This window comes from Oncorhynchus clarkii, chromosome 16 (assembly GCF_045791955.1).
Source record: "Oncorhynchus clarkii lewisi isolate Uvic-CL-2024 chromosome 16, UVic_Ocla_1.0, whole genome shotgun sequence".
NCBI lineage: Eukaryota > Metazoa > Chordata > Actinopteri > Salmoniformes > Salmonidae > Oncorhynchus > Oncorhynchus clarkii.
The window spans coordinates 53,693,928-53,714,033 of NC_092162.1; the positions used below are offsets into that span (position 1 = coordinate 53,693,928).

The 20,106-nt window shown below is 43.7% G+C and overlaps 1 protein-coding gene across 2 annotated transcripts in view; it reads right to left on the reverse strand.

Moving 5' to 3' along the window:
* The window catches only part of LOC139368729 (sema domain, immunoglobulin domain (Ig), short basic domain, secreted, (semaphorin) 3B), an 89,644-nt gene extending 69,853 nt beyond the window's left edge, over window positions 1-19,791 (reverse strand). Inside the window, exon 1 of one of the 2 annotated variants that reach the window (XR_011627012.1) lies at window positions 19,514-19,791. The gene's annotated coding sequence lies outside the window, so the exon portion shown is untranslated. The remainder of the gene's footprint in view (window positions 1-19,513) is intronic. The other variant, XM_071108022.1, reaches the window with a different exon arrangement.
* Between the last annotated feature and the right edge of the window lie 315 nt (window positions 19,792-20,106).

Below are 20,106 nucleotides of genomic sequence, written 5' to 3' on the forward strand. Positions count from 1 at the left end.
CTCTTTCCCTACTGTATTTATTTTATTTTATTTATTTATTTTGCTCCTTTGCACCCAATTGTATTTACTTTGCCACCATGGCCTTTTTTTGCCTTTACCTCCCTTATCTCACCTCATTTGCTCACATCGTATATAGACTTGTTTCTACTGTATTATTGACTGTCTGTTTGTTTTACTCCATGTGTAACTCTGTGTTGTTGTATGTGTCGAACTGCTTTGCTTTATCTTGGCCAGGTCGAAATTGTAAATGAGAACTTGTTCTCAACTTGGCTACCTGGTTAAATAAAGGTGAAATAAAATAAATAAATAAATAAATAAAGGTGATTAGTGTGACTGCTTAGCAACTGGTAATGTAATGAGACTGTGTGTGAGACTGCCACTGTGACAGTACTCATTTCTGAAAGACACACACACACACACACACACACACTACAGTCTGACAGCTTGGAGAGAAACAGCAAGAGCGGTTAAACCAGCAGGCTGTTCAGAGAGACAGGATTAGAGGGTATCAGGTGTCACAGAGACAGACACAAACACACACAGAGAGACCAGTAGCTGATGGGTGCAGTGACAACGCTGATTCCACAGTAAAACTGAGGGAAGCACAGAGAGAGAGAGAGAGAGAGAGAGAGAGAGAGAGAGAGAGAGAGAGAGAGAGAGAGAGAGAGAGAGACAGAGAGTGGCACAGACTTGCCCTACCCTCCAGAATGCCTAACGTGTGTGGAAGCTTTCATGGAAGTTCCAGAAGTATGGAGGCTGGAATTCATTTAATTGTCTAAAGTCCTCCTGAGTGAACAACCCCCCCCAATCCGCCTCAACCCCTGTCTGTCTGTCTGTCTGCAGAATGCCTCCTTCATGCCCACCTCCATAAAAATGCATCACACTGCCCTTTGTTCTCCCTCCCTGGCCCTTTCTGGCCCCTTAACCTCCCATCAGCTTCCCCTCAGCCTGGTTGTATATGAGCCTCATGCTGGGGTTGTGTGTCCAGAGTATTACTGGCCCTGTAAATCCCTGCTATGCTTCCAGCTGCCGCCCCTTACACTCAGATCTACTGCCACAGGGCTGGGCCTCCCTGACAGGTCCATTAGAGCTGGATGACAGGCCTCTATCTCTGCTCAGGTGGCAGTGTGCGTGTGGCATGTATTGAGTTGTACAGAGGGTAACATTTTCTCACAGTCTCACTGCAGAATTAGACATCAAATTTCAAAGTTGCTCCAAACGTCAAATGTCAAAGTGTTTTGGAAGTGTTTATGGGTTGACTCCTCCTGCTCAACATTGTTCCGTTTCGCCAAACATCAAATTTTGAAGTTGCTCCAAATGTCAAATTTCGAAGGGTTAAGGTTTTGGATAGGGTTAAAACATTGTGTTTATTGCACTCATTCCAAATGGTTAAGGTAAGGGTAAAAAAAAGAAAAAACTATAAACAAGTGTCCACCACTGGGATTGATCCAGAGTCATTGGATTAAACCCATCCACCACCTCCGTTCACAACCCACTAGTAAAACCCAAGCCTACTTGATGGTAATAGCACTGTTGCCCCTAGTGACTGGTTTTGAATGCATTTCCCGACAGCCTCAGGACATGGATAGATGTCCAATTTCGAAGTCACTCTTGAGTGATTTGCTTGCAGAGGGGCCTCTAGGGTTAGAGTTAGCTGTCTTAGACATCTTTGAATAAATGCTTTGGAGATTAGACCCTGAATAGTTTAAACACTCCGTTGACAGACACATACATCATATCATCACAGACACATTAAAGGCCCAATACAGAAAACACAGACACACACACACACGCGCACGCGCGCGCACACACACACACAGACAGACAGACAGACAGACAGACAGACAGACAGACGCACGCACGCACGCACACACAGGCACGCACGCACACACACGCGCACGCACGCACGCACACACAGACACACAGACACGCACGCACGCACACACACACACACACACACACACAGGCACGCACGCACGCACGCACACAGACACGCACATAACAAAAGCATGTGGACACCCCTTCAAACTAGTGGATTTGGCTATTTCAGCTACACCCGTTGCTGACAGGTGTAAAAAAAATAAAGCACACAGCCATGCAATCTCCATAGACAAACCTTGTAGACAATTCTGTGCTTCCAACTTTGTGGCAACAGTTTGGGGAAGGCCCTTTCCTGACTTAGCATGACAATGCCCCGTTTCACAAAGCAAGGTCCATACAGAAATGGTTTGTGGAGATCAGTGTGGAAGAGCTTGACTGGTCTGCACAGGGCACTGACCTCAACCCCATCGAACACCTTTGGGATGAATTGGAACCCCGACTACGAGCCAGGCCTAATCTCCCAACATCAGTGCCCGACCTCACTAATGCTCTTGTGTCTGAATAGAAGCAAGCCCCCGCAGTAATGTTCCAACAACTAGTGGAAAGCGTTCCCTGAAGAGTGGAGTCTGTTATAGCAGCAAAGGGGGGAACAACTCCATATTAATGCCCATGATTTTGGAATGAAATGTTTGACGAGCAGGTGTCCACATACATACACACAAACACACATACACACACGCACACACACATCGACCGCAGACACACAGGCGACAGGTCAGCACCTGAGACCCAAATCAGATGTCACCAATTATTTACGCTGTCTACCTCCATCTCTTTGAGACAACAGTGTATATTTCACCTCAAATAAGAGCTGATTCATAACCATGATGCAGAACACCACAAAATAATTCACTTCTCAAATAGCACAACCTCTAACCTCCTAACCCATTGTCCCACATCTATGTATCTCTGTATGTACAGTACAGTGAGAAGGGGGATGTCAGCAGTGACAGCATCATGGGTTCTCTAACATTGCAAAAATCAGAAACTTTCTGTCCAAAAATGATGCAGAAAAATTCATCCATGCTTTTGTCACTTCTAGGTTAGACTACTGCAATGCTCTACTTTCCGGCTACCCGGATAAAGCACTAAATAAACTTCAGTTAGTGCTAAATACGGCTGCTAGAATCCTGACTAGAACCAAAAAATGTGATCATATTACTCCAGTGCTAGCCTCTCTACACTGGCTTCCTGTCAAAGCAAGGGCTGATTTCAAGGTTTTACTGCTAACCTACTAAGCATTACATGGGCTTGCTCCTACCTATCTCTCTGATTTGGTCCTGCCGTACATACCTACACGTACGCTACGGTCACAAGACGCAGGCCTCCTAATTGTCCCTAGAATTTCTAAGCAAACAGCTGGAGGCAGGGCTTTCTATAGAGCTCCATTTTTGTGGAACGGTCTGCCTACCCATGTCAGAGACGCAAACTCGGTCTCAACCTTTAAGTCTTTACTGAAGACTCATCTCTTCAGTGGGTCATATGATTGAGTGTAGTCTGGCCCAGGAGTGGGAAGGTGAACGGAAAGGCTCTGGAGCAACGAACCGCCCTTGCTGTCTCTGCCTGGCCGGTTCCCCTCTTTCCACTGGGATTCTCTGCCTCTAACCCTATTACAGGGGCTGAGTCACTGGCTTACTGGGGCTCTCTCATGCCGTCCCTGGAGGGGGTGCGTCACCTGAGTGGGTTGATTCACTGATGTGGTCATCCTGTCGGGGTTGCCCCCCCCCCCTTGGGTTGTGCCGTGGCGGAGGTCTTTGTGGGCTATACTCGGCCTTGTCTCAGGATGGTAAGTTGGTGGTTGAAGATATCCCTCTAGTGGTGTGGGGGCTGTGCTTTGGCAAAGTGGGTGGGGTTATATCCTTCCTGTTTGGCCCTGTCCGGGGGTGTCCTCGGATGGGGCCACATTGTCTCCTGACCCCTCCTGTCTCAGCCTCCAGTATTTATGCTGCAGTAGTTTGTGTCGGGGGCTAGGGTCAGTTTGTTATATCTGGAGTACTTCTCCTGTCCTATTCGGTGTCCTGTGTGAATCTAAGTGTGCGTTCTCTAATTCTCTCCTTCTCTCTTTCTTTCTCTCTCTCGGAGGACCTGAGCCCTAGGACCATGCCCCAGGACTACCTGACATGATGACTCCTTGCTGTCCCCAGTCCACCTGGCTGTGCTGCTGCTCCAGTTTCAACTGACCTGAGCCCTAGGACCATGCCCCAGGACTACCTGGCATGATGACTCCTTGCTGTCCCCAGTCCACCTGACCGTGCTGCTGCTCCAGTTTAAACTGTTCTGCCTTATTATTATTCGACCATGCTGGTCATTTATGAACATTTGAACATCTTGGCCATGTTCTGTTATAATCTCCACCCGGCACAGCCAGAAGAGGACTGGCCACCCCACATAGCCTGGTTCCTCTCTAGGTTTCTTCCTAGGTTTTGGCCTTTCTAGGGAGTTTTTCCTAGCCACCGTGCTTCTACACCTGCATTGCTTGCTGTTTGGGGTTTTAGGCTGGGTTTCTCTACAGCACTTTGAGATATCAGCTGATGTACAAAGGGCTATATAAATACATTTTATTTGATTTTGATTTGATTCTCCTACTCTGTTCATTCCACCTCTCGTTCTCTGGCTCCTCAGCCATATTCCATTATTTAGAACCTGTCTTCTATGAAACATGGACATGAGAACCTAGCCCCGTGGAGAGTGTGTGTTAGGGCTTGACACTCACACATGCACACACACACACAGCCCTGTGCTCCCTGACGCGCATTAGCTGATGCATAGAGACGGCACAGCAACATTATGCACAACACTGAAAGGAGGGCTGGAATTAAGAGCAGGGTTTGAATCAGAGCAGGGTTTGAATCAGAGCAGGGTTTGAATCAGAGCAGGGTTTGAATCAGAGCAGGGTTTGAACCAGAGCAGGGTTTTAATCAGAGCAGGGTTTGAATCAGAGCAGGGTTTGAATCAGAGCAGGGTTTGGACACAATGTAAGGTTAATATGAGACACTGAGCAGAGGAATGATGATGATGATAACCCGGGGTTAACCCTTCCCCTCCCTGCAGGTGAGTGAGACTGACAGGTGATGAAGCGCCCCAGAGTGGAGGGAGTGAGGCTCTCACATATCCAGGGTGGGCTCTGCTGTGTGTCAGTGTGTGTAAGGAGGCCCCAAACACACACACCACACACACACACACACACACACACCACACCACACACTGACTCACCTATTCATAACATTGTTTCCCATATCTGTAAGCAACACTTCTCCATTAAAGAGGGGTTACAGCTAAGGGTTATTGAGGGCTTTGGGTGTCTGTGTGTCAAGCCAGGCCAATGGACTCTAGTGAAGGGGGTGTGTGTCTCTGTGTTCTGGTATGCCTACAGTTTGTGATTAAGTGTGCTGTGTTGGCACATGTGGACAGGTATGCATACGTCTGTTCAAATGGACTCTTACCGTAACGAGAGGTAATTACAGAACTATATGCCTGGGAATGCAAATAAGGTGTGTGTCACATCAAGTCTCAACTTGCCCATTTACCCACGTTGAGTTTCCTCCTGTTCTGCCTGATGGTCACTCACTACCCCAGCTATCTCTCTCTCTCTCTCACACACACACACACACACACACACACACACACACACACACACACACACACACACACACACACACACACACACACACACACACACACACACACACACACACAGCATACTGTGTGACGTCTGTCATGCTTAACCTTTGATTTGAACCAATAGCATGGCCTCCAGTGGAAGTCATAATTCAGGGTATTAAATGGCCTATCAGGGCGGAGGTGAAAGTTTAAAGGTGAGGGTGTTGAGGGGATGAGAGGGGGGTAGTCCTGTATGTTTGGCTAAAACCTAGGAGGATGTACAGGTCACTGTCCACAGCCTCTCTGTCCATCCCTATTACCACAGAGAAAGAGGCGGAACGACGCATGTTAGCGTTTTTGTCATTAATCTTGTTCTGGAGGTAGCGCTGTAGAGTGGTCACTAGCTAGCACAGCCACAAAGTCATTATATCTGATTTTAAACCTAACTCCAACCTTAACTCTAAACTTAATCACACTGCTAAACCTCATGCCTAGCCCTAACATACCAAAAATGAAGACCCACAATTTTGACTTGCACATTTTGATTTGCCCTGCCCTCCAGAATGCAGCTGACCTATCTAATGGCTCAGTTCTACCTCCAAGACTCATGACAACAAATGTCAACCTGCCGGAACGAGACACACCATGGCCAAACTGAGGCTAGGCTGGGAAAGGCTATAAGCTAGGCTGAAATGGCCTGCTACAACACATCTCTAAGCAATCTGTCACTGTCCCCTCTCCTCTCTGTTCTACCTCGTTCCTTTCCTCATCCTCCCTTCTTCCTCCCAAACACTCCCCTGTGCATTCGTCAGCAGCCACATTCCACACACACGCAATCCATCGCAGACGCTGTCACACGTACATACACACACTCTCTCAGACACACACACACACACTCCCTATCCCTCTAATCAGCCAGGGAATGCACGTTTCAGACAGTCGTCCTCTCCGCCCCAAACACACACACTCTCCTGTGGGCCTTGCTTAATGAACTTGGTCTCTGGTAGGGGGCGCGCGGAGTGACTGGTAAACATACAGGCGGTGAAGGACACAAAGGGCCCCTGTGTTTGGCAACCCAGTACCCACTCACCATCCCTTTCACATATCACAATCAGGGGCCACATGGAAAGACCCCACCCCACCCCTTCCCTTCTCTGGGCCTCCACCCTGGGAGAACAGACTATCTTTATATCTGTGAATACCCTGCTGTATACCTGCCATGCTTTCTGCCCTGGGGAACATTGACAGCACTTCACACACAGCCCGGCACCAAGGCTACACACATTCATACTGCAATGACTGAGGGGACATAAATAGGCAAGTGTAAGGCCTAGTGTTGTACCATCACTCACCCACATCTCACCCCCTCTCGATGCTCAGTAGGGTACCCTTCCTAGATGACTTCAGTGCAGTAGTTACCCATGTATGGTTTCAGTGCAGTAGTTACCCATGTATGGTTTCAGTGTAGTAGTTACACCTGTATGGTTTCAGTGCAGTAGTTACCCCTGTATGGTTTCAGTGCAGCAGTTACCCCTGTATGGTTTCAGTGCAGTAGTTACCCATGTATGGTTTCAGTGCAGTAGTTACACCTGTATGGTTTCAGTGCAGTAGTTACCCCTCTATGGTTTCAGTGCAGCAGTTACCCCTGTATGGTTTCAGTGCAGTAGTTACCCCTGTATGGTTTCAGTGCAGTAGTTACCCCTGTATGGTTTCAGTGCAGCAGTTACTCTACGTACAGTACAGCGCTTGTTTTTCTAGTCTGCCTCAATGGACAGGTTTCTACACAACCTCTCCCTCCATCTCTCTCCCTTGCTTTCATTCATTTATCCTTTCCCGTTCTCTGAAAATTCAGCGCCCTTGTCCACATACCACATGTGCACAACAAGAGCTAAGGCTGCCTGAATGTTATTATAACCTCGTAGGCCTCCTGCTGGCCCCGGTGTCTTATCATTCAGTACACATCTTATTTCCCTAGTCGGTAACACTTCATTTTAAGGTGTTCTTATTACAGTGTAATTAAATATGTACTTACACTAACAAGTGTTGTAATTAACTGTAATATCATGTAACTGGTGGTAATTGCAGTCTATAATTACATAAGTGTAACAACTAATGCTTTTTACCTTGCTTGTTACAAATATTAAAGTTTCCGATAGCATCCCAACCATATATCCCAGTGCATCATATTTCAGGGCCTGCACATTTCAGCCTGAACAAACCATGGGACAAGTGGCAGCCAATTCAAAACCCTGCTGCAATTCACAATGCTGCAATAAAGGGCTCTGGATTCTAATGCCCAGGCCCAATGGCAAAAACTTGTTCACAAATGGTTCACATGAAAAAAGATCTTTAAATTGTTAGATAAATTAACAGTGCATTTTGACAAAGGGTCAATTACTTTAACCATCGATAAAACATGTTGATACACTAATAAACAGGTATGGTTAAAATTGAGAGACAGTCATTCATGCTTTCCAAATTGTAAGTCTATTAAGCTTGGTTGAATAATAGTTTATAAATGCAATTCAAAAGTTCGTAGGACAAACTCTTATTCCATCATGTAACCTTTGCAGGGTTTCACTGTTGAGGAACATTCTCCCGTTTGGATGGGATGCATTGGCATTGCCTAGTTAAAAAAAGGTTAAATAAATAAATAAATAATTGGTGCATTTATTTTTAACATTTTTTATTATTTATGTCAACATCTACCCATGTTCGCAACACCCTCGAAACAACACTGAAAGGGCCCAGTTTTGTGGACACTGAGGTCATGTGACAGTTCGCAAAGAACAGGTTGAGAAGGTCAGTGTGGAAGGAAAGAAATGATGGGAAAGATGGGAAAGAAATGTGACTCAGACAGAACTCGTAGGCCTAAACACTGCCTAATTGCCAGGTGAAAAGCATCATTTTATAGTAAGTGAATGAGAAAGGCTGACCTGAAAACTGGTAAACTAACAGTAAGTATGGGTGAATAACTGCTTATTGTAAGGTCTGCACAATGTCTCCCCCTTGTGGGAGTAAGAATAATTTGGTAACTTTATGACCAGTATTTCTTTGTTTTTTGTTGGAGGGGTTAATAATGGGATGGAAATCCTTTTGAGTTACATATCCTTAGGAAAAGCTTATATTAGCATAACAAGGTTGTTGGTTGAAGTTTGTCTTTATCTCTTTGTTCAATTCAGGTCAGGGGTATTCGTAATTTACTCAAACTTAAGGCTATTATCATGTATTGCAAATGGTTCAATGCAGACATGGACTTTCTACAATATAGCAGTTATAAGGGGTGCATTTAAAGGGAAGGTCATCAGTCGCAAGACTCACCACTGGATGTTGGTTAATTTTAACAGTGAATTTGAACAGTGAAATGTTATTAGGGAATATCTATGCTTCCAACAAACAAAACAGGATATTATTTCAAGAATTTGAAGATGTCAGGTTGTATAATGATAGGAGACAGGTGCAGGAATACGAAATGATTATTTATATTTCTCTTCCAAAAATAGAGTACGTTATGAACATGACAGGGACGGAGCCCAAAACACACACACACACACACACACACACACACACACACACACACACACACACACACTACCGTTTGGGGTCACTTAGAAATGTAATTGTTTTTGAATGATAAGCTATTTTTTCCATTAAAATAACATCAAATTGATCAGAAATGTAGTGTAGACATTATTAATGTTGTAAATTACTATTTTAGCTTGCATTTGCAGGTTCGATTACAGGCTCAATCTGAAGATCTCATACAACGCTGTGTGCTACTCCCTTCACAGAGCAGCGCAAACTGGCTCAACCAGAATAGAAAGAGTGGGAGGCCCCGGTGCACAACTAGGCAAGAGGACAAGTATATTAGAGTGTCTAGTTTGAGAAACAGATGCCTCACAAGTCCTCAACTGGCAGCTTCATTAAATAGTACCCGCAAACACCTGTCTCAACGTCAACAGTGAAGAGGCGACTCCGGGATACTGGCCTTCTAGGCCAAGTTGCGCACTGGGGCCTCCCACTCCTCTTTCTATTCTAGTTACACAGAGTTGCACGAGATCTTCAGTTTCTTGGCAATTTCTCGCATGGAATAGCCTTCATTTCTCAGAATAAGAATAGACTGACGAGTTTCAGAGGAAAGTTTTGTTTCTAATGATTAATTAACCTTGTAAAATGATAAACTTGGATTAGCTAACACAACGTGCCATTGGAAACAGGAGTGATGGTTGCTGATAATGGGCCTCTGTACGCCTATGTAGATATTCCATAAAAAATCAGCCCTTTCCAGCTAAAATAGTGATTTACAACATTGTCTACACTGTATTTCTAATCTATTTGATGTTATTTTAATGGAGAACATTTTTGCATTTCTTTCAAAAACAAGGACATTTGTAAGTGAGCACAATCTTTTGAACGGAAGTGTATATTATGTAATCATTTTCGACTAGTATTTGACATGATAGACTACAAGGTGCACATTATGGAAGATACTTTATTTTATTTGTAAAAGGCTTTTATACATTATTTTATTTTTGAGTCTTTTCAAAGTGTAACGAAAACAATTCTGTTAAATTATCCCATGGAACTTCACAGTGATTCGACATAAGACAAAGATTTAAAAAGGATGACCAATTTCTCCTCTATTATTTGATTGTTATGTTATGGCACTTCATATCAATAAGGATAGTTTCATTGGTATTCAGGTACAAAATAAAGAGATAAAATGTTCACAATTGGCTGACGACACCACCATTTTTTATGAAAGATCATAAAGAAGTCAGGAAAGCTATTGAGAGTATTAAAGCCTTCTCACATGTACAGTTGAAGTCGGAAGTTTACATACACTTTAGCCAAATACATTTAAACTCAGTTTTTCACAATTCCTGACATTTAATCCTAGTAAAAGGTCCCTGTCTTAGGTCAGTTAGGATCACCACTTCATTTTAAGAATGTGAAATGTCAGAATAATAGTAGAGAGAATTATTTATTTCAGCTTTCATTTCTTTCATCGCATTCCCAGTGGGTCAGAAGTTTACATACACTCAATTAGTATTTGATAGCATTGCCTTGAAATTGTTTAACTTAGGTCATACGTTTCGGGTAGCCTTCCACAAGCTTCCCACAATAAGTTGGGTGAATTTTGGCCCATTCCTCCTGACAGAACTGGTGTAACTGAGTCAGGTTTGTAGGCCTCCTTGCTCGCACACGCTTTTTCAGTTCTGCCCACAAATGTTCTATAGGATTGTGGTCAGGGCTTTGTGATGGCCACTCCAACACCTTGACTTTGTTGTCCTTAAGCCATTTTGCCACAACCTTTGAAGTATGCTTTGGGTCATTGTCCATTTCGAAGACCCATTTGTGACCAAACTTTAACTGATGTCTTGAGATGTTGCTTCAATATACCCACATAATTTTCCTCTTCATAATGCCATCTATTTTGGGAAGTGCACCAGTCCCTCCTGGAGCAAAGCACCAACACAACATGATGCTGCCACCCCCGTGCTTCAAGGTTGGGATGGTGTTCTTCGGCTTGCAAGCCTCCCTCTTTTTCGTCCAAACATAACGATGGTCATTATGGCCAAACAGTTCTATTTATGTTTCATCGGAGGACATTTCTCCAAAAAGTAGGATCTTTGTCCCCATGTGCAGTTGCAAACCGTAGTGTGGCTTTTTTATGGCGGTTTTGGAGCAGTGGCTTCTTCCTTGCTCAGCGGCCTTTCAGGTTATGTCAATTTAGGACTCGTTTTACTGTGGATATAGATATTTTTGTACCTGTTTCCTCCAGAATCTTCACAAGGTCCTTTGCTGTTTTTCTGGGATTATTGCACCAAAGTACGTTCATCTTTAGGAGACAGAACACGTCTCCTTCCTGAGTGGTATGACGGCTGCATGGTCCCATGGTGTTTATACTTGCGTACTATTGTTTGTACAGATGAACGTGGTACCTTCAGGCATTTGGAAATTGCTCCGAAGGATGAACCAGACTTGCGGAGGTCTACAATTTTGTTTCGGAGGTCTTGGCTGATTTCTTTTCTTTTTCTTCTTTTTGTGAGTTATTTGCGTTGAAAAGATGTGACTTAAACTCAGTATGTCATATCCCTGTAAAAGATGTGACTTAAACTCAGTATGTCATATCCCTGTAAAAGATGTGACTTAAACTCAGTATGTCATATCCCTGTAAAAGATGTGATCACATATATTGGTATTAAAGTTAACAAAGACCAGAAAGAAAGGACCAGTTTAAGCTTCTCTCCTATTGTAGAGAAAATTAGAAAGAGATTTAACTCCTGGTTATTAAGAGATGTTTCTTTATCTGGACTTGTACTAATCTAAAGGTTTGTCCAGATTAGTTTATTGCCTTGCCTTGGATGTTCCTCTGTCAGTAACTAAAATGGTTGATACTAAATGATTTAACTTCATATGGAGGAATACACCTCATTATTTAAGAAAATCGGTAATACGTAGCACCCAACGCGAGGGAGGGTTGAATGCTCTGGATTTTAACACCTCTAATATAATCTTCAAGATCAAATGGATACAAAAGTATTTAAGAAATATGGATTGCATTTGGAATATAATCCCTAATTTAATATTCCAACCGATTGGTGGTTTTACTCAAATGCAACATTTATGTGGGTAAGATCCCTATTAAGCTTGCTGACCTTCATAAAGAAGTACTTCTAACTTGGAACCTCATATACAAACATAATTTCCCCCACATAGATATACTGGAATAACAAATACAGAAAATACAAAAACAAGTCTTTTTTTCCAGAACTGGTTTGACAACAGCATTTTCTGGGTTAAACAACTATTGAATAATGATGGACAACTATATGATTATCCAGAATTCATGAGAACACACAATGTTATATTCACTCCCGAGGAGTATCAAATTGTTGTTAGAGCTGTCCCTAAAGGTGCTATTCTTCTTTTAGGAGAACATAACAGTACTCCAAGTGCAACTGTTGAAGATTTTGCATTCTCAATTCAGTTAGAAAGAATTAATGTAATGTAATTAAATGTAATAGCATGGATATAAGAAAACTATGTCAAGATATTACCATGTCAGAAGATATTGGAGTGAGTTTGAAGATTTTAAAAGAAACCCCTGTTAATGTTCATTTGAAAGACTCTGATATTATGTTTTATTTTGATCCAAATGATATGGACCCTGAATTAACTTCATTGTTCATTTGGTTATTTTTTATGGAAGATTCTTTATCCATAAAAGGAAGTGGGCGGAGAACAAACCCCTCTTCACATTCTTTATTTCGAAATGATCAGGAAGTGTAAAAACAAAAAAGCAATACGTACCATCAAACTTTTTGACAAATTGAACATGTGTCTCGATATGTAATACTCTGTCTGTTAGGTTTATGTACTCTTCTTTGTATGTTTCTGGTTTTGTATTTGTTTTGTTCATAATAAAATGATTAAAAAAATGTTTAAAAAAGAATCCAGACATGAAAGATTGCTGTGAAAGAAACAAAGTGTTGTAGACAAGACAAAAACGTCAACACATGAGACATAAAGTAAGTTTTCCATGCAATTTGTTTAGCTTTTTTGTATACATGAATTCTGCTGGACGATTTAGCATAAGTAGTATTTGCCAGCTAGAGTAGCTAGCTAACGTTAGCTTCTCTGGCATTTTTGTTAGGTCTACCAACTAGCTAGCTAGCTATCTAGCTAATTACCATCTACAGAATTACATTGTAATAAGGACCACTTCAAAGGAAGCGTTAGTCTCTAGTCTTATTGTACTGGGATCTGGTTCAGTGTGTTGTTACTGTACTCCCAACCCCTCGGCCTATTGGCTTCACCATGTCTCTGCTGTGCAAACTGGCTTAAGTATTGTTTTTCATGTTAATCCTTTTGTTGTGGAATTTGCTAACAGAAAGCTTTTCAATGCATTTCTTTGTTGTTGCAGTATAAGTTCTTATTAACAGAAACACAAATACCTAAACTATGCACACATCTAATATAATACACATGTAGGTAAACAAACACAGATATAATACTATCAATAAATGTGCCTGTTCTCTATTGTCATTTCTGATCTAAAGGCCTCTCTCTCCACAGATCTAAAGCACATACCCTCCCCACAAACACATGCACACTAGCACACTAACACTTACACACAACTCAAAAGGGCCCTTCGTCCCCTCCTCTCCCTCACTATGGGGTTCACCTTCAGAGAGTCTATCTCTGCTGGCTGCAGCTGGGTAGACTAAGCCCTCTACTGCTGCTTTGGCTTACACTGAAATAAATGTGTGTGTGTGTGTGTGTGTGTGTGTGTGTGTGTGTGTGTGTGTGTGTGTGTGTGTGTGTGTGTGTGTGTGTGTGTGTGTGTGTGTGTGTGTGTGTGTGTGTGTGTGTGTGTGTGTGTGTGAGAGAGAGAGTGTGTGTGTGTGTGTGTGTGTGTGTGTGTGTGTGTGTGTGTGTGTGTGTGTGTGTGTGTGTGTGTGTGTGTGTGTGTGTGTGTGTGTGTGTGTGTGTGTGTGTGTCTGACTGTGACAGAGAGAGGGCGATGTAGAGAGTGATAGAGAAGGAGGAGTGGGGGTGGTGCTTTATCAGGAGGAAAAGCCAAATTAAAAATGTGGAATGATCCCTCCTCCTGGGACGGGTTCAATTAGCAGGCTAGATGGCTGGGAGAGAAGCTGGGAGACTGGGAGGATGGGCTAAAAGCCATAGCCTGGCCACATCCATTCTGCACCAGCATCACCCTATACACACGTGCATTTGGCAGTCATACACACTAGAGCCGGGACGATACCAGTATCGAAATGAAAACACGAAGGAAACCAAACTCTTTAGGCCTTTCAAAAACTGCTGTATGTAAAATATAGAGTGTTATAATTTGGAAAATAAATAAATGTGACTCTGGATGAAAACATAATGATGTTTGTTTCCAACATTAAGGCTGTTTTCCACGATACTAACGAGTATCACAATACTGGTATTGTCCCGGCCCTAACACACACATACACATACACAAGCGTGTGCACACACACCCACCCTACACGTGAGGACACACACACACACGCTACACATATAGACACACACACACACACACACACACACACACACACACACACACCGCACACACACACACACCCTACACATATAGACACACACACACCCTACACATATAGACACACACACATACCCTACACACATACACACACACACCCTACACATATAGACACACACCCATCCTACACATATAGACACACCCTATACATATAGACACACCCACCCTACACATATAGACACACCCTACACATATAGACACACCCACCCTACACATACAGTATAGACACACACACACAAACACACAAAATCACAGATCACACCCCATACTGCATGGTTGCAGGTTGATTAGGTCTGGCTAATAACTTAAGCACCAGAAGGTGTGTAGGCATCAGGAAGGGTGAATAGGGGAGTGAGAGAGTGGAGTGCGGGGAGAGCTAGTGACCGAGGTGAGAAGGGTGAGAGGTGAAATAAGGGGTAGGGGAGAAGGATGGGGGTGAGAGAGAGTGAGGAGGATTAAGTGGCAATGGGGTAGAAAGGGATGGGGGGAGGAAGGGAGGAAGGGTGGGTAAACAGCGGTGAGTGAGAACACAGGTGGTGAAAGGAGGAGAGGAATAGGGGAGGAGGGAGGATCACATTAATGGAAGAGATCTGCTCTGCTCCCCTTTTAATTTCTTCTATTCCCCCTCCTCTAACCTGCTGATTTCTCTTCTCATATTCTCAGCTCTTCTCTCCCTCTCTCTTTCCATCTTTATCCTCCTCTCTTTTTCCTACATCACCCTCCCCTCCTCTTTCCCCTTATCCTCTCCCCTCCACTCCTCTCTCTTCATGGAGTTCTGTTATTGATGGCTAGGTGCAGTTAAGGGCTTTGACTTGAATATGAATCTTGTATCCCAACAGCTGTAACTTTGACTGGCACTGCCACAACAGGATGAGAAGGAGATGGGAGAGGACTGGGGGGAATAACATGCTTTATACAATATATCCATCCTGTGGCCTGAATGAGGGTGAATGGGCTTTTCCTATCCTAAACTAGCCTGACAGAGAGGTGTGAGTATAGTGAGGGGAAAATATTTAACTGCATAGTGTGATGCTCACTGAATGGAATACCAGACAAGAGCCTGGATTCATTTCCTCTCTACGTTGACTGAGAGGTTTACTGTGAGTTGTCACACACCAAACTGTAAAGATGCTGCAGTTGCACACACAAACACTCGTGCAGCTCTGTGGTAGGCCCTGTGTGTGTGTGTGTGTGTGTGTGTGTGTGTGTGTGTGTGTGTGTGTGTGTGTGTGTGTGTGTGTGTGTGTGTGTGTGTGTGTGTGTGTGTGTGTGTGTGTGTGTGTGTGTGTGTGTGTCATCTCGGCCGCCGGTGGCACCAGAGTGTGACAGGTGAGGAGTGACAGGTAAGGGGCGCTGTACTGCACTCAGCAGCGTATCAGCAGGCCTGGCTGTCTCGTTATCAGGCAGGCACCCGGCAGAACAGCCAAATCCCCTCTCTAAGCCCCCGAGGCAGGCGAACGCTCCCTTTACCTCAGCTCTGAGGGGCCGATGGGGGGAGGAGAAGAGGGGGAGAGACTCGTTATTTTCTCATCTCCTATTGTAAAGCTATCTAATTCTCCTCTCCTTCACCTCTGGCTTTTTCTCCATAGTGGAGGTGATGGATTCTCACCTGCAGCCTGAACCCCAAATGCGCACACACGTCACACACACACACGTCACACACACACACACACACACAAACACACACACACACACGTTACACACATCACACACACACACACACAAATTCTGCCACATACTGTATATGCAGACACATATGCCAGGGTACAAACACACACACACGGCTCTGCACATTAAGGCAAATATAAGGAGAAGCAGAGGTAGAGAGAGGAGGACACATTAGTGTGTCCAAGACAAGCAGGGAATGAGGCTTCAGCTTGCCAAAGCGCTTCTGATCCACCCACCCCTACTCTCCACACTGTTTAGTCCATGTCAGAGTCACTCCCCTCCCTCTCGCACTGAGCCCGCAGCACGGGGATCGGCTGCTATGACTGATATACATCTGAAGGAGAGAGAAAGGTCAGGTGGACTTCCTTGTTGTTTGGTACACTGCTAGTACACTGTTCTGAACTGCTTTTACCCTAAAGCTTCTTATGCTGAACTGAGATTGGCCCTTCTAGCCTCTGTTTCAACCCTGGTTCAGTGTATCGTTGTCATGTTATCTGTACCTGATGACGCTAACTGATCTAGTCAGGCAATTCAATCCCACATGGTTGCACTGTGATCTTATATAACTAGAGGATCAGGAGCTTTTCCTGGTCAGAACACTCCTGACCACACTGTACCTACTGTATGAGGCTCTGTGTTTATATAAACAGTTTCCCTTTGCCAAGTTGTTCCTGGTCAGAACACTCCTGACCACACTGTACCTACTGTATGAGGCTCTGTGTTTATATAAACAGTTTCCCTTTGCCAAGTTGTTCCTGGTCAGAACACTCCTGACCACACTGTACCTACTGTATGAGGCTCTGTGTTTATATAAACAGTTTCCCTTTGCCTAGCTGTTCCTAAAACCCTTTCTGTCAAACCGTTCTTCCTCCTTTACAGATTAATTCAAGCGAAAACATAAGGGGCAAGTGAACATTACCAGGGATCATTAACAGTGTATCATTACATGGGATCATTAACAGTGTATCATTAACAGTGTATCATTACCAGGGATCATTAACAGTGTATCATTAACAGTGTATCATTACCAGGGATCATTAACAGTGTATAATTAACAGTGTATCATTACCAGGGATCATTAACAGTGTATCATTACCAGGGATCATTAACAGTGTATCATTAACAGTGTATCATTACCAGGGATCATTAACAGTGTATCATTAACAGTGTATCATTACCAGGGATCATTAACAGTGTATCATTACCAGGGATCATTAACAGTGTATCATTAACAGTGTATCATTACCGGGGATCATTAACAGTGTATCATTAACAGGGATCATTAACAGTGTATCATTACCAGGGATCATTAACAGGGATCATTAACAGTGTATCATTACCAGGGATCATTAACAATGTAAATCAAATGATGAAGCATCTGATTTAGTTTTGCAGTCAACAGTGACATAGTAAGTCTACAGGAGTCTCCACACACACACACAACCACACACACACACACACACACACACACACACACACACACACACACACACACACACACACACACACACACACACACACACACACACACACACACACACCGAGAGAGAGCGAGAGGAATACCTTACTCATCAGGGGTGAGTATCATATCAAATGCCTGTACTGTTACATTTATTCAACTTGATTGAAAATAAAAATACATCTGATAAAATGTTGATGATGACAGCATTTAGCTTTTTATGTGAATGACAGAACAACTTGTCTCCTCTTTAGACCCTCCAGCTGCAGCAAACAAGTCAATATTTCAAAAGATCAGCAGCATCCATTAAATATTTCAAACAAAGAAAACTGGCATTGCTACTGTGTCTTTCTTCCTCTCTGTCTGTTTTTCACTCTCTCTATTTTTCTCCCACTTCCTCTCTCTATTTTTCTCCCTATTCCACTCTCTCTATTTTTCTCCCTATTCCACTCTCTCTATTTTTCTCCCACTTCCACTCTCTCTATTTTTCTCCCTATTCCACTCTCTCTATTTTTCTCCCACTTCCACTCTCTCTCTATTTTTCTCCCTATTCCACTCTCTCTATTTTTCTCCCACTTCCACTCTCTCTATTTTTCTCCCTATTCCACTCTCTCTATTTTTCTCCCACTTCCTCTCTCTATTTTTCTCCCTATTCCACTCTCTCTATTTTTCTCCCACTTCCTCTCTCTATTTTTCTCCCTATTCCACTCTCTCTATTTTTCTACATCTCCCTCCCTCCCTCCCTGTGATGTGTAACATTCCCGTCCAGCCCAAAGCACACAGACACAGAGTCTCACCACACTGCCAAAGTCACCGCCGCTTTGTAGCCCAGCCTCTGGCCTGCACTCACCACAAGGAGTGAGTGAGTGAGTGAGTGAGTGAGTGAGTGAGTGAGTGAGTGAGTGAGTGAGTGAGTGAGTGAGTGAGTGAGAGAGAGAGAGAGAGAGAGAGAGAGAGAGAGAGAGAGAGAGAAGCAGAGAAATAGACTGACTAGAACCACAGATATCTACAGTAGAGCACTCCATAGAGACTCAGACACAGTCATACTGTTAAGCTGAGATGCTCAGGAGCGTTCAGTATCCAGGGGGAGATGGGGTCTTTGAGTAACACACTGGGTTAAAAGGCTGAAGCTACCAAGGATTATTGGAGATGACAGACACAGACACACAGATACAATACAATATTGGTGTCAGATATTAGCTGCCTGTATGAGGGAGACTCTCAATGTAATCTGCACTTCTTTAGAGAAAGGAGAGAAAGAGACAGAGAAAGAGAGGAATAAACTCCCTTCGTTAGCCATTTACAAAACGTGCAGAAAGGAGATAAAAGCCAGAGCTAAATTAGATGAAAGTGCAGAAGTGACCGTGTGGAAGATGGGGAGGGATGGAGGGAGAGAGAGAGAGTTGGGCTGTATGGGATTTCAGGTGTAAAGAGAGAGAATCCTCTTTTGTCCCGCTGGTCAATATTAGGAAAAATCATCTGAACAGGCAAATGGAAATATGTACTAAATATGCTTACTTTTACTTCAAACTGACACTCTAGCACAAGCACCTAACTGGCTTTTCAGAGAACTGTTGTGAGAAATGTTGAAAAAGGACCACTTTCTCACACTTTCCAACTGAAAAACGCCACTAGGCTGTGAGCAAGGCAAACATGAACCTTTAACTCCACTACAACAACACTGACCAGTTCACTCACACAAACACAACCACACTGACAAACACTCTGCTCCCAAACTACTGTTTAAAAAACACACATGATAAACACACCCCAATAACAACCACTGGGAAATAAGGAAAGGAATGTCTTACCTTTGTACTCTGTGTGTTCCTGGTACTGTAGCGCTCCTAGGTCCGTGTCTCTCTGTCTGTGACAGGTGCCATGGTGGAGCAGTAGAGTCCAGAGTAAGGAAAGGTAGTCTCTCTCTCTCTCTCGGCTGTAGAAAAGGGGAAGACATTCATGGAGTGGGACAGAGCATAGTAGTTCTCTCACACTCTTTCCCTCTGCCTTTTGGTTCTTTCTTTGACTGATATACTCTATCACTCTCCCACTGCTCAACGGCTCTCTCCCTCTCCCTCTCTCTCTCTCTCTCTTACACACACACACACACACACACACACACACACACCCTCCTCCTTCTTTTGAAGCCACTCCCTCTGTAATGGTCCAAAGGTAAAGTCCTTCCCTCCCTCTCCTCTCTTATTCCTTCTCTCTCATTCCCTCTCTCTCCTCTCCTCTTTCATTCCCTCTCTCTCCCTCTCTCTCCTCTCATTCCCTCTCTCTCTTCTCCTCTCCCACCCCCCAAGTCCCACATGTTTTGTTATTACAGCTGGCTCTTTGACTTCTCTCTGTGTCTGCTCAGTGGTGTGATCTCTACGTGGCTCTACGTGTGTTGTAGCTTCAC